General features: G+C 36.7%; 1 non-coding gene across 1 annotated transcript; it reads left to right on the plus strand.

The window, feature by feature from the left end:
- The first annotated feature begins 4484 nt into the window (after positions 1-4484).
- On the plus strand, positions 4485-4591 carry LOC138821906 (U6 spliceosomal RNA). The gene has a single exon (XR_011370260.1). It is a non-coding gene; the product is annotated as a U6 spliceosomal RNA (small nuclear RNA).
- The last annotated feature ends 10883 nt before the right edge of the window (positions 4592-15474 follow it).

Raw genomic sequence — 15474 nt, forward strand, 5'->3', positions numbered from 1 at the left:
CTTTTATACTTCAGTGAGGTTGTGGCTTGTGTTTCACAAAGTGTTATGAAAGCTATCCATGAGAAATTTAGCAGCTCTATTTCTAAAAAGTACTTGCATGTTTACACTTTCTGATAAAGTCTCAATTCAAGTACTTCTCCTTGGACTTCAGTACTATTCAATGATGCTGTGTCAGCTTTTTGTTACATTTTGCAGACCAGTCTTGGTGATGAAATTTGTGCTTCCAATTCCATCCACAAAATGCAGACAAAAATTATCTGAAAATATTTGTATCTGTGGACAGTGCATATACTTTTATTTTTATTACAAACATAGAATGAAGTACAAATTTTCATAGCAATTACACTGCACTAGGTTGTGGGCAGATTCTAATGTAAATAATAACTGTGTTCATGTAGAGTATTTGAGTATCCGATGTTTTAATATGCCGGTGGTCCTAAAACCAATACCTTACTGATATTGAGTGACAAATACAACTTCCTATTAGTACAAAAATTTTCCTTGTATCTTTTATGTATATATATATATATATATATATATATATATATATATACACAGATATAGATAGATAGATAGATAGATAGATAGATAGATAGATAGATAGATAGATAGATAGATAGATAGATAGATAGATATTTATATTGTAAAGATACTGTACAGAGGGGTTACAGTTACATAAGTAAGGTAATGAGTACAATTTTTTTTTTGACTATTGGTCATGGGCTTGAACTCTATGCCTGAGCACTGTCCCTCAACTCTTCAGCTCAAGGCTATCGCTCTACCACTTGAGCTACAGTGCCACTTCTGGTTCTCTGGTGGTTTATTGGAGATAAGAGTTTTACGGACTTTCCTTCCCTGGCCGCCCTTGAACCACGATCCTCAGACCTCAGCCTCCTGAGTTGTTAGGATTACAGGCATGAGCCACCGGCACCTGGCATGAGTCCATTTCTTATTGAGCATTTTTACCCCATCCTTTGTTTTCCCCTACTATCCCTTCTCTTCACACCTCGTCAACTCATCCCTCCATCCATTCTCTGATAAAGTGTCTTATTATTACATTATTATTATCTCATTATTACAATGGGTCAACCTGAATCCTATCTTTGTATATTAAATGAAGAAATGCTGGCTTGATTTATGCTGATTCTACTTGTGTAGACACAAGTAAAATCAGTCACCAAGTCCAAGAGCATATAAATGAAATGTACACCTTTTTTGTCAGTTGATTTAGTTGTGTTCTACACATTTATTGACAGGTTACAAATTATTCTCAAACTTTAATATGTTAAAAATAATCTCTTCGTTTCTTATTTTCTTAGCCAGAAAATCAGCAAGACCTCAGTCAGCATTTCTCTCATAGGAATTTTCACATGAGTTGGTTACCTGTTGACCTGAGGTCCAGTTTTATGCGGACTCACTAATCTGCTTAGGAATTGATGCTGGCTGTTGGAAAAGAATTCAAAGAAGGATGCCATTTAAAGGCTTATAATTTTATTCTTTACCATTATATTCTCCTGCTACTTTGGTTGTTGAGAGTGTGTATAAGAGCAAGCATTCCGTGGGCATCAGGGAGATACCACATGATCTTTACATACTGACATTTCCGAGTAACTTGCTATCACGTATACTGCATTTTGCAATTCCAATCTGTCAAAACCTACCAGTTTTAAGAGATAAGAGGAGTGGTAAAAGAACTCTTAGAGACAAATACATCTTGAACATATTTTGTTCCAAGCATTCCATCTAAGGCATTTTCAGCAACTAATGAAACTTGCGTTGGCTGTAATTATGTGTCTTTCTCCATGTGTGCATGTATTCATGTGTATATGTATATGTGAATTTGTGTGTATAGTAACATATATGTGTACAATATAAGGGCATATACACACATATATGAATATATAAATAAATATACATATACAAATATATATGCATATATATCTTTGTTCAGTGACTTAATCTATAGTTCCCAGAACATTGTCATTCTCACAAAGTGTTCATAATAAACTGCTCTGAGGACCTGTGCTCTATTGTACTCATTTCCACCATTACCTTCTTTTTCATTCCTGTGAACAACTTCGGTCTATTTTCCACAGGAGAGCTTTATTTTCATTACATGTAGTTACAAACAGATAATCAAAGACAAAGGTTGTTTGTAAAAGAAAAAGAACTTTTAGGTCACAGGTTAAAATATCTTTTTTTGGGGAGGGGGTCCAGTCTTGGTGCCTGAAGTCTGGGCCTGGGAACTGTCCCTCAGCTCTTCAGCTCAAGGCTAGCGCTCTATCACTTGAGCCACAGCGCCACTTCTGGCTTTTTTTCTTTTTGCTTATGTGCTGCTGAGGAATCGAACCCAGGGCCTCATGCATGCAAGGCAAGCACTCTACCACTGAGCCCCCTTCCTATCCCACGTTAAAACATCATATCCATCCAAATGATTCCTATGAGATGAAATTTGTAATAGTAGTAAATGTGAAAAGGAATTCCTAGACCTGTTGTTTTGCCATTTAGAATATCAAAGAATAATATCACGTCACTCAAAATTCTTAACGAATGCAAGGGAAGATGTTAGTCCCCATCATGTTCCCACAAAGCGAGTGGATCCTCAAGGATAATAGTAGACCAGCAGAAATTCTATGTAGCAGACATGGAGCATGAAAGAGAAAGAGAGGAAATGAGAGAGCGTGAAAGAGGGAGAAATATCATGATACTGAAAGTGCATAACAGATAAAAAAGAGCTGTACATGAATATTCATACTGTTATCTTTAGACTCTACATGTACATATAAAATGATTCTAATAAAAATTAAAAATGACTCAGAAGTAATTAAAAATGCTAACACAATTTTCACATTAACAAACTCTCAGAGATATTTCATGACTTTGAAAAGAAAAAAGTGGCTGGGGTTAGTATAAATTTAGAAGTATAACAATACACAAAAATATGAAAAGATATTCATATATTTCATTATATAACCCAAAGCAGAAAGAAAATGTTGTTTAGATGAATCTTTAAAACCCAGTCTATCAGGAGCTGGGATGGTGGCTGTTGTAGAGTGCCTGCCTTGCATGCATGAGGCCCTAGGTTTGATTCCTCAGCATCACATAAGTAGAAAAGGACGGAAGTGGTTCTGTGGCTCAAGTGGTGGCACTAGCCTTGAGCTGAGGTACAGCAACCAGGCCCCAGAGTTCAACCCCATGGCCAACAAAATCAAAGTAAAAAACAAAACAAAACACAGTCTCTCACTTTTGTGACCTCAACTCTGTAATATCACTGCTTCAGCCTAGGGCTAAGATTTTAAGTGTGGACATTTATCATCCCTCCTTATTCTGACTGTACTTGATAATTTTTAATCAATATTTTGTTCTTAATTTTGCTTTTTGTAAATTCACATGCAACTATAAAAAATGGTTTGGCCATCCCAGTAACCTTCTCAAAGTACCTCCTGATGATAGAGAACAAAAGGTTTTATTATATTACAAGGGAAACAATACTACAAATAAAGAAACACAATAACTAAATATTAATGATTAATAAAATAAAGTACCAAAGAATTACCAGTGTTTTCAGTATTTGAAGTGTACTTACATATTTGATTTTACTATTCTCACATTCCTGTACATTTAACACTGAATAAGATTATGATATTCAACAAGAGTTTTAGGCTATGTGTAGTTTTTAAAGTTACCCACTAAGATTGCTTTTTATGACTCATCTCATCATTTGTATATGTATATGTATATGGCTTATATCATCATTTGTTCCTCACTAACATATAAAGTAAGGAAGCCCTAAAGTTTTAAGAGAAACTATGCAGTTAACAAAGTCTTAACTCTTCACTCTGCTTCTTTACACTAAGACTTTGCAACATCTCATTAGTAATGTTTCTCTAAACTGAAATGTAGTTTTTAGTAGCATATGTCTGCTACCATAAATCTTAAATATTTATAGAAAAGTTGTATGACCTGACAAACAATCCTAATTTTGGCCTATATAAGCAAATTCCCAAAATTAAATATATTTAAAACATTAAAACTTTTAAAAACCCTTAACACTTGCCGCAGTGTTCATTATGACAGGTGCCTTATACAGAATAATTGAATTCGTCCTCCTACACATCTCTTTTTTAATTTTTATTTTTTGTGAACATACTGTACAAAGGGGTTACATTTACATGGGCAAGATAATGAGTACATTTCTTATCAAGCTTGCAGCCTCCTCCTTTGTTTACCCTTCACATCCCTTCCCAGCCTTCCTCCACCCCCCCCACCTGATTTCACCCCCCTCCCCCGATCTTACACATCTCTTGAACAACAATATCTGGGATTATTTTGTTTTTGATGTGTCAATCTTGGCTATTCTTAAATGTGTGCTTATGTAAGAAGTACATGGTTCTAAAATTTCACTAGAATTCTTCAAAACTTACTTTTCTTTGAATTGTCTAGTTTAAGAAAATCAATTACACTTTATATATAAAAAGTGCTCTGTGCTCAATTCAGCAGCACATACACTAAAATTGGAGCAGTACAGAGAAGATTAACATGGCCCCTGCGCAAGGTTGATATGCAAATTCTTGAATCATTCCATATTTTTACAACTAAAGATGCTGGAGAGGATGTGGCCACAAGGGAACCTTACTTGATTCTTGGTTGGAGTGTTAACTTGTTCAACCACTTTGGAAAGAAGTTTGGAGGCTCATCAAAAGACTCCATATAAAGCTCCCCTATGACCAAGCAATCACACTTTTGGGGATTTACCCAAATGATCACAAAGAAGACCATACTAAAACTACCAGAACAACTATGTTTACTGCAGCATTATTTACAATAGCTAACATATGGAGCCCACCCCGATGGCCCACAGAAGATGAATGGATCATGAAAATGTGGTATATATACACAATGAAATTCTATGCCTCCATGAGAAAGAATGACATCGCCCAATTTGTTAAGAATTGGAAAGACTTGGAAAACAAAATTTATTCAGTGAAGTAAGCCAAGTCCAAAGAAACATACGTCCCATGGTTTCCCTTATTTTCCACAGCTAATATATGTCTGGATAAGCAGAATAGATCAGAAGCTATGTGCATATCAGATAAGATGATATTACAGGAAATGAACCAGACAAGTGTTTTTTTTTTGTTACTTGCTATTGTTTCTAAGATACTTATAATGTGTGATGTGATTTTTTTTTTGTTCCTTTATATGTTCCTCCCCTATGCTCTAATCCATGTTTTCACTGTATTTGAAGTTGGTGCGCCTACACCCTGTGTATACGTTTCTCTAATTTGGGGAGGGGAAAGGGAAATACAAAATTCTTAAACAAGGATACAGGTTGAGATGCACAAGACACTATCTTGAAAAATGAACTTTACAATTTAGGCAGGGGAAGGGGGAGGGGAGTGTATTTGTGGAGGTGGGAGGGAAAGGATGGTGGAAGAAAAAGAAAGGAAGAGGTAACAATGCTAGTTAGGAAATGTACTCATTATTTGCTCATATAAATATGACACCTCTGTACAGTTATTTTTACAGGTGGACCCATTGCAACAATGAGAATTACAAGTCATTATGTTGAAAACGAACTTTACAATTTTGGTGGGGGGAGCGGGGAGGATTGGGTGGGAGGGCTAGGAGGATGGGAAGGGATTGGAAGGGGAAACAAAGGAGGATGCCACAATGCTTGATAAGAAATGTACTCAGGATGTGAAGGCTAAACAAAGGAGGAGGCTGCAATGCTTGGTAAGAAATGTACGCATTATCCTGCCCATGTAATTGTAACTCCTCTGTACATTATGTTCACAAATAAAATAAAATTAAATAAAAAAAAGAAATGTACTCATCTTGCCCATGTAATTGTAACCCCTCTGTACAGTATTTTCACATTAAAAAAACAAAAACGTATAAAAATGTTCTGATATAGAAGTTTATTTCCTCTATTTTACCCGATAATATCTTTAACAATGAAATTAATGCAGAACACTGATATGCTGATTTGAAGGTATTTTGAATAAATGTGTGTGGGGGGAGTGTGTGTACACACACGCATGCACACATGCACACATGCATATGCTTGTGCATTGGCATGCTCAGAGTTTGAAATCAGGGCTTCAAGGTCTTGCTAGGCCTTTCCTCTCTTGATTGATGAGCTAATATATGAGCTACATCTCCATTCCTGGCTCTTTGCTAGTTCATTATAATTTCTGAAAAATAATCTCATGAATTTATTCTGCCCTGAGTGGCTTCAAACAGTTATCCATAGATCTCAGGCTCCTAAGTAGATATCCGGAGTAGATAGGATTAAAGGTGTGACCAGCCACGACAAGGATTTCAGAATAATTTTAAAGGTAGAAGAAAGTTTACTTGATGGGGGCCTGTTTTATCATCTCCTACTTTTAAATCATTTTGGAGTGATTATATGTGAACTTACTTCGTTTTCAGATTCTTAAAAGATAGTAAGTGTTGGTATTTAAAAGTTTTAGTACTTTTTAAAAAAGGATACAGGAGCGATGGGACAAAAGAAATTTGACTATCTTTGGACCTCAATTTATAAGCTCAGCTCTGTGCATGATAACCCAATGTCACCAACACAGTCTGTGTTGGAGACAAAATGTAACAGAAAACAATCACCATGGGCAATATTTGGTATGCTATTATTTATAGGACAATATGAATATTGAATTGAGAGTGTAAGAGAATGGAGAGATTTTACCTCCTTTATTTGTATTGCTAAAAGTCTTTTGGAGACTGTGACTCATTTCCTTCCTCAGTGTGTGTCTTTGGGCCATGCACTTCTTGCCTTTAATTACAATTTTTCCCAACTCTAAAATGATAATAACATTAGCATTATAGCAAATGTCATCTTAAGAATTGAGAGAAATAAAACTTGCAAAATACTTAACATAAACTTCTGTGAATGAGCTTTGAGTTTAGCCAAAATTTTTTAATACTAAATAGAATGCAATAATATTACAGAAAACATTACAGGTAGTGAGCAACCAGAAGGAATGTGATCTATTGACCATGCTCTGCTTCCAAGGAAGCCAGGTGTACAAAGTGTCATGCTTTAAATCAAACTGGTTATCTTATGTCTTGGTAGTGTAAAAGTATCAAGGACAGAATAATGAAGGAATGTTGTAGACTGAGGTAAAGTCCATAGGATAATGTGCAAAACTGATAAAACATAAAAGTACCTGAGCAGTATATTGTGTTTTATATTATTTAAGTTCCATTGCAAAGATAGGGAATACCTCGAACAATGAATTCTCTTTTTGATATCCTATCATAGGTCCTTAGCAGGCTGAACTCTTTCTTCATTCTTGTTGAGGCATTATCAAATGAGAAGAAATGTATCTTTTGTTTGCTTCCTTCAATTTATTCTTCAATTTGAAATCTGAACTACTTGACACTGAAAGAAACCAAGGTAAATTAGACACACAGGCTTTGGAAAGAACAATTAACATAAAATAAATAAAATACACATAGCTTTATGAAAGGTCTAACTAAATTGAATTATATAGTCTAAAGCGTAAACAGAAAATGATATAAGCAATATAATGTTGTAGAAAGTTGGAAAATGTAAAGAGTTGCTTAATTTTTTCCTTTCTCCTCCCTTGAATTAATTATTGATTTTGTATAAAGAGATTAAAGATGAGATTAAGAAGAAATGATTAAAATTCAAAAGAGTTCTGGGAAGATGGTAGGGGAGAAGGTGGAGTCTAAACAGGCTCTCTCATAGAAAGCAGTTTAAGTATTCCAGTGAACAGTCCTAAGTAAAAGAATCACACCAAGGGTGCCATCACAGTACAGAGAGTTTGGCCAGAGAGGGAAAATCCAGGCAAGGGGACAGGTCCGTGCACTTGCCAGCAGGCTCCGCTGCGGTTGTGGCGGGTGCTGGAGCAGCCATAGCCATCAAACATGAAAGACAGAGAGTCTGGGACGAAGGCCCCAGATCAGCAGGCTAGGGGATTCTACACAACACCAGCAAGAACTGACAAGGAACAGACATCTTCATCCTGCAGATCGCAGATCAGAGACGACCCAGGAACCAAGACTCTGGCATGAGTAGAAGCCTGACATCCTCACTCCTTCTAAGGGAGCAGAGGAGGAAAGGCAACCCCTCTTCTCCCCACTACTGGAGATCTCCATCTTTTATACTGATAAAGGCCTGGCTGAGCAGCTAGCTCCAACTCAGGCCTTGGAAGAAAACAAGAGTCATTTAGCAGATCACAGGAACCTGACCTCACCTGCCAGGCTCAGCTCCACCCAGGGAAAAGTCATCCCACCCAGGCAGAGAAAGCTCTGCCCTCCTCAAGTGTTGATTTCTTCACAGGCTAAACAGAGCCAGAGGCTGCCCCTCCCTACAGCAGTCTTGACAATCAACTGAAATTCAGTAAACATAAACCCTGAGAATGTCTCCAGGCTAGGCTCTGTAAATGTCTCAGAAGCTAGCCCCTCAGGGAAACTCTACTGCTTGCTGAAAGGCCTCCACTCTACCCAGAACCAAGCCTCAACAGAGCATCTCCAAACTAGAAGAAAAAGCCATCTCCCTCTTTTGTGATACTCAAAGCAGATCTCCCTCCCATTGAACTTGCCTGGGAGGAGGATCACAAAATTCTGGTTAAAGCAGAACATTTTTCTTCCTGCTCAAACAAACTAACTTAAGAAACCAATCAAGCCACAGGAAAATCAAACACCACCATCAGACCAGAGACTCCAACAAGAGATTGGTTACAGACACAAGGGAGATACAGGATCTTCCCACTCCCTCCAAAAAATCAAAGAACTCATTTTTTGTACCTTTTAAAATTTGTTTAAATTTTTTGTTTTCATTTTTAATTTTAAAAAATTGTTTGCTGTTAACCTTTTTTTCTTCCTCTTATAATTTTTATTTTGGGAGAATATCTGTGCGCGGGCATGTGTGTGTGTGTGTGTGTGTGTGTGTGTGTGTGTGTGTGTGTGTGTTAGCTCTACTTAACCTTTGATCCTTTTTTTCTTTCTCATTCTTTTCACTTTTTTCTTCTTTCGTTCTTTTTTGCGTGACTTAATTAAGTTCTGCTCATCCTCAGATATACGAATAGTTGATTATTAGACCTTATCCCCCGTTGTGTACACAATCCAGAAATTTATTACTCAACTCAAATCCTCTTTGATTGAAGTTTCTTAATAGCAGTACTACCTCTTTATACCTGTATAATATTTTCAACATTTTTTTTACTTTTTCGCATCTCCTTTCTATCCCTCCCCTTCTCTCATCCTATCCCTCTTCTATGAATATTACGTTGTTAAATTTGCATAAATTTTAAGTGTTTCAATAAATAACTTTTAATATTTGTTTTTCTATTCTTTCTTGTCTCTTTTTTTCTTTTTCTTATTTTTTCTTCTTTTTTTCTCTCTCTTCTATCATTCTATCCAAACTATTTCCCTTATTGAGATTAGGACTTAGTTAATTTAACTCTCCTTTTTACCTTTCCACATCCCTCTATATCTCTTTTTACCCACATCTCTCCCTAAACCTTATAATTTCTGGTATGTCAAATTATTCTTTGCTGTTCATAGCCCATTAGTACATAGTTGTTTGATATTGAATAAAATGATCTGTTGAAGTAGATTGTATCTGCAGACTTTTGACTGTGCAACTACAGACTTTGGATGATGCTTGTCTTAAGATAGTGTTCTAGCACAAAACTGGTGTTACGTTCATCCCAAATCGGCAGAATAAGCAGAAAAACACAAGAAAAATGGCAAGTCCGGGTATCTCAACTCCCACTCATGATAATCAGCGGACAGAACAGATAATAAAAATCCAGGGGAGAGCGCCCCAAAAGCTATACAAACACTACTGGTAAACATGGTAAATGAAAAAATTGAAAACCTGCAAAGGACTAAGCTTAAGCATGATAGGGAGAGAGAGGAGGCAAACCAAAGGTCAATACAGGACTATCATGAGCTTGAGACACTTACTCAAAGATTGACACAGGAATTGCTTGAGCAGGTTGAAAACACTCAAAGAGAAATACGGGGATGGCATGAGCAGGCTGAGTTCAGTCAAAGAGATAGACATGCATTGCGTGAGCTGGCTGAGAATAGACAAAGAGAAAGTCAGGAATTGCATAAACGTGAGGAAGCTAAACAAAGATTAATACAGGAATTGAGAAAGCGGGATGAGATAGACAAAGATCTTTAGAGGCATTTAGGGAATCCATAAATAGAGAGCTGAAAGAAGTCAGGAAGTTCACAAAGGGAATGCTGAATGGAACCCAACAGAAGGAATGGGAGTCCAAGGAAACCATAACCAATCAACTAAGTGATTTGAGAATAAACACTGAACACCAAAATAAAGAAGCAGGTTAGACCATGCAGAAGATCGAATCTTGGGGATTGAAGACAGCTTAGATATTATAGAGAAAGAACGTACAAACATCAAGACAAATCCAAGAAATATGACAGATCTATTCAACATTTAGAAGACACCATCAGAAGGCCTAATCTGAGGATAATGGGTGTATTGGAGCACTTAGAGAGAGAAGTTAATGGTCTAGGAAATGTGTTTAACAGGATCCTAGCAGAGAACTTCCCAAACATGCAAAAAGATAGGCCTATTCAGATACAAGAAGCTTTTGGAACTCCAAGTAGACCAGACCAGAACAGGACTTCCCTCCTTCACATAATAATCCACACAGGATCAATTCAGACCAAGAAAAAGATCCTTAAAGTTCTCAAGGAGAAAAGATCAATAACCTATTAAGGGAAACCAATTAGAGTCACCTCAGATTTCTCAGCAGAGACAACCAAAGCAAGAAGAGCCTGGGATAAGGTATGCCATGCCCTAAAGACAAACAATTATAAACCAAGAATACTATACACAGCTAAACTTTCCTCCATAACTGAAGGTCAAATATAAACCTACCATAGCAAAGAAAAATTGAAACAATATATCTCTGCCAAACCAGGCCTACAAAAGATTCTTAAAGATATCCTACACATAGAAAACCAACAAGACCACAATAACGGCCATGAAACTGCACCCAAACTGAGAATACAAGAACATAGGAAGAACCCAGTTGGTACAGCTCGCAAGAAGGTGGATAAAATGGCAGGAACTCCCAAATACCTCTCAGTCCTATCTCTCAACATTAACGGAAGGAACTCGCCAATTAAGCAACATAGACTGCCTAGTTGGATTAAAAAACAAGATCCTTCTATCTGCTGCCTTCAGGAGTCACATCTTGCCCATAAAACAAACACATTTTGAATGTGAAATGCTGGAACAAAATCTACCAAGCAAACGGCCCCCATAAAGAGGCAGGTGTTGCAAGCCTCATATCAGAGAAAATAGACTTCAAATTAAAATCAATGAGAAGAGATAAGGAAGCTCGCTATATACTAATTAAGTGATCCCTCCTTCAGGAGGATATTACAATTCTAAATATCTATTTTCCAAACAACAGAGCACACAAATTTATCTAAGAAAAACTACTTTCCCTCATATGCCACATAGATCCAATGGCATTGATTGTTGGGAACTTGACACACCACTCTCCCCACTAGATAGATGAACTCGGCAAAAACTCAACAGAGAAACCACAGACCTAAAAAACTGCATAGATCAACAAGATTTCACAGACATCTACCGAATATTTCACTCAGCAGCATCAGAATACACGTTATTCTCATCAGCACATGGAACATTTTCCAAAATAGACCACTTTTTAGGTCACAAAGCAAACTTGCCCAAATTCAGAAACATTGCAGTTATACCTTGCATTCTCTCAGACCATAAGGGAATAAAATTAGAACTCAAAACCAAAAGCAACCAAAGAAAGTCCTGTAACTCATGGAGGCTGAACAACACACTGCTGACTCACGAGTGGGAGTTAGAAGAAATTAGAAAGGAAATTCAAATGTTCATGTTATTCAATAAAAAGGAACACACATATTACCAGGTCTTCTGGGACACAGCAAAGGCAGTACTCAGAGGCAAGTTTATAGCTCTGAGATGCTATATCAACAAGTTGAAGAGATCTGAAACCAACAATTTAACGATAAATCTGAGGCTCCTTGAAAAAGAGCAGCAAGATAAACCCCAATCCAGTAGATGGAAAGAAATGACAAAATTAAGTCAGAAATAAATGAATTAGAATCCAAAAAAACATCGAAAGAATCAACAAAACAAAGAGTGGGTTATACAAAAAAAATTAAAAAAAATTGATAGCCCCTTAGCAAATCTTATCAGGAAAAAGAGGAGAATACATACAAATAAACTCAGAGATGAGAATTTTAACATCACCACAGGAACAACCAAGATTCAGTACATTATAAGGGAATAATCCTCAAAATTTTATGTAATAAGTTTGAGAACTTCGCAAAGAAGGAACTTTTCCTGCCAAATATTGACATGTTGTAAATAAACCAAGATGAGTTAAACCATCTGAACAGGCCCGTTTCAAGCAATGAAATAGAAAGAGCAATAAGAGACCTCCCATCTAAGAAAAGTCTAAGACCAGGTGGTTTTACAGTGGAATTCTACAAGGCCTTCAAAGCAGAGCTCACACCAATAATCCTTTAGCTCTTCAATGAAATTTGAAGAGAAAGTTCACTACCGAGCTCATTCTATGAAGCCATCATAACCCTCATCCCAAAACCAGGGAGGGACTCATCAAAGAAAGAGTACTATAGACCCATTTGATTTATGAACATTGATGCAAAAATATCAACAAAATTTTGGCCAATCGATTTCAACAATTTATCAAAAAAATCATGCATCATGCTCAAACAGGATTCATTTCAGGAATGCAAAGCTGGCTCAATATATACAAATCAATTAATATAATTCATAACCTCAACTGAAGCAAGGATAAGAACTGCATGGTTATCTCAATAGATGCGGAAAAAACATTTGACAAGATCCAAAACCCCTTTATAATGAAGGTTCTGAAAAAATTAGGAATCCATGGATCATTCCTCACTACAATAAAGGCTGTATATAACAAACCTACAGCGAGCATTATACTTAATTGTGAAAAACTGAAGCCATTCCCTCTTAACTCAAGAATGAGACAAGGATATTCACTATCTCCACTTATCTTCAATCTAGTATTAGAATGCCTAGCTACAATCATAAGATACAAACATAAAGGGGATCCAAATAGGGAATGAAAAAGTAAAACTCTCCCTCTTTGCAAATGATATGTTATTGTACTTAAAGAATCTCACAGACTCCACTCCCAAATTTCTCAAGTTGATACAAAACTTTGGCAAAGTAGCACGGTATAAAATTAACCCTCAACAATCAATGGCTTTTCTGTTTACCAACAATAAGAAAAGAGTGGCTGAAATTAGGAAAGCAATTCCATTCATAATAGGCCTCCAAAAAAATGACTAGGAATTAAATTAACCAAAAAGTGAAGGACGTCTATGATGAAAAATTTAAAAACCTGAAAAAGGAAATCAAAACAGAACTTAGAAAGTGGTAAAAACTCCCATGGTCTTGCATTGGAAAGATCAACATCGTGAAAATGGCAATACTTCCCAAGACTATCTACAAATTCAATGCGATATTTATCAATATTCCAAACTCCTTCTTCAAGAAAATAGAAGCGGCAATCAAAAATGTCATATGAAACAATAAAAGATGCCAATAGTGAAAATGATCCCTAACAGAAAGCGCAGGGCTAGAGGAATGTCAATACCAAATTTCAAACTCTACTACAAAGCATAATAATCAAAACAGCTTGGAACTGGCACAAGGACAGACCTCAGGACCAATGGAATAGAATTGAAAACCCAGAAATGAACCTACAGACCTATAGCCATCTAATTTTCAATAAGGGAGCTGAAATATAGAATGGACGAAAGACAGCCTTTTCTGTAAATGGTGCTGGCAAAATTGGTTAACTACTTGAAGAGAACTAAGGGTAGATCGTTAGATATCACTATGCACCAGAATCAACTCCAAATGGATGAAAGACCTTGGAGTCAAAGCAGATATTCTGAAAACATTACAGAATGGAATAGGAGAAACCTTAGGTCTCCTTGGCAGAGGCCTAAGTTTTCTTAATAGAGACCCAGAAACACAACAAATCAAGAAAGGTTGGATGAGTGGGATTGCATGAAATTGTAGGGGTTGTGCATGGCAAAGGACATAGCTAGCAACATCAATCGAAAGCCGACTGATTGGGAGAAGATCTTCACTAGCCATACAACAGACAAGGGTCTCATATCTAAAATATACCTGCAACTCAAAAAAAATAAATTCCCCAAGAACAAATCTTCAAAGTAACAACAGCCCAATAAGTAAGTGGGCTAAAGAAAAGGAGAGACTTCTCTGAAGAGGAAAGAAGCATGGCCAATAGACACATGAAGAAATGCTCAACCTCCCTAGCCATAAAAGAAATGCAAATCAAAACAACATTGTGATACCACCTCATCCCAGTTAGAATGGCGATAATCAAGAACTCTAATAGCAACAGATGCCGGAGGGGATGTGGACAGAAGGAAAGCTTACTGCATTGTTGTTGGGAGTGTAAATTTGTTCAACCACTTTCAAAAGCAGTATAGAGATTCCTCCAAAGGCTCCACATAGAGCTCCCCTATGACCCAGCATTCCTACTTTTGGGCATTTACTCAAATGACCCCAAACAAGACTACCAGCATGACTATGTTTATTGTCGAATTATTTACCTTAGCAAAGATATGGAACCAAACCAGATGCCCCTCCACTGATGAATGGATCAAGAAAATATGGTATATATACACAATGGAATTTTATGCGTCCATCAGAAGGAAGGATATTGCCCCATTTGTTAGGAATTGGAAAGACTTGGAAAAAAATTATTTTAAGTGAAGTAAGCCAGGCCCAAAAAAACATAGGTCCCATGGTTTCCCTTATTAGCAATAACTAGTATATGTCTAAGTCATGCAGAAAAGGTCAGATCAGGTGATGTTAGGGAAATGAACCCTAAGATATGTATTCAAATGTTTTTTTTTGTTTCATGCAATTGTTCCTAAAGTATATATAAGATTTTTTTTTTGCTTTCTATGTCCCTCCTCCACGGTATAACCCCTGCTTTCATTGTATTTGATGTTGGTATAATTTGTGGAGGGGAAGGAAGAAAAAAATCGTTTAAATAGGAATACAGGTGGACCCATTGAAACAATGAGAGTTACAAGTTATTGTGTTGAAAAACTAACTTTAAACTTTTATGAGGGGAGAAGAGGGGGAGGAAGATTGGCTGGGCGGCACGGGGAGGATGGGAAGGGATGGGAATGGGAAACAAAGGAGGAGGCTACAATGCTTGATAAGGAATGTACTTATTTTCGCATGTAATTGTAACCCCTCTGTACAGTATTTTCACATTAAAAAACAGAAATGATTAAAATTGGACAAAAGTTCGGAATAGACCTGTTTTCCAAATAGCCATGAAAGTAGCCAGTGGGTTTACAAAGTCGTGTTTAACACAACTTCTATGTTGGCTTAAT

The sequence above is a fragment of the Dipodomys merriami genome, unplaced genomic scaffold, assembly GCF_024711535.1.
Source record: "Dipodomys merriami isolate MVZ:Mamm:240054 unplaced genomic scaffold, mDipMer1.0.p SCAF_956, whole genome shotgun sequence".
Lineage (NCBI taxonomy): Eukaryota > Metazoa > Chordata > Mammalia > Rodentia > Heteromyidae > Dipodomys > Dipodomys merriami.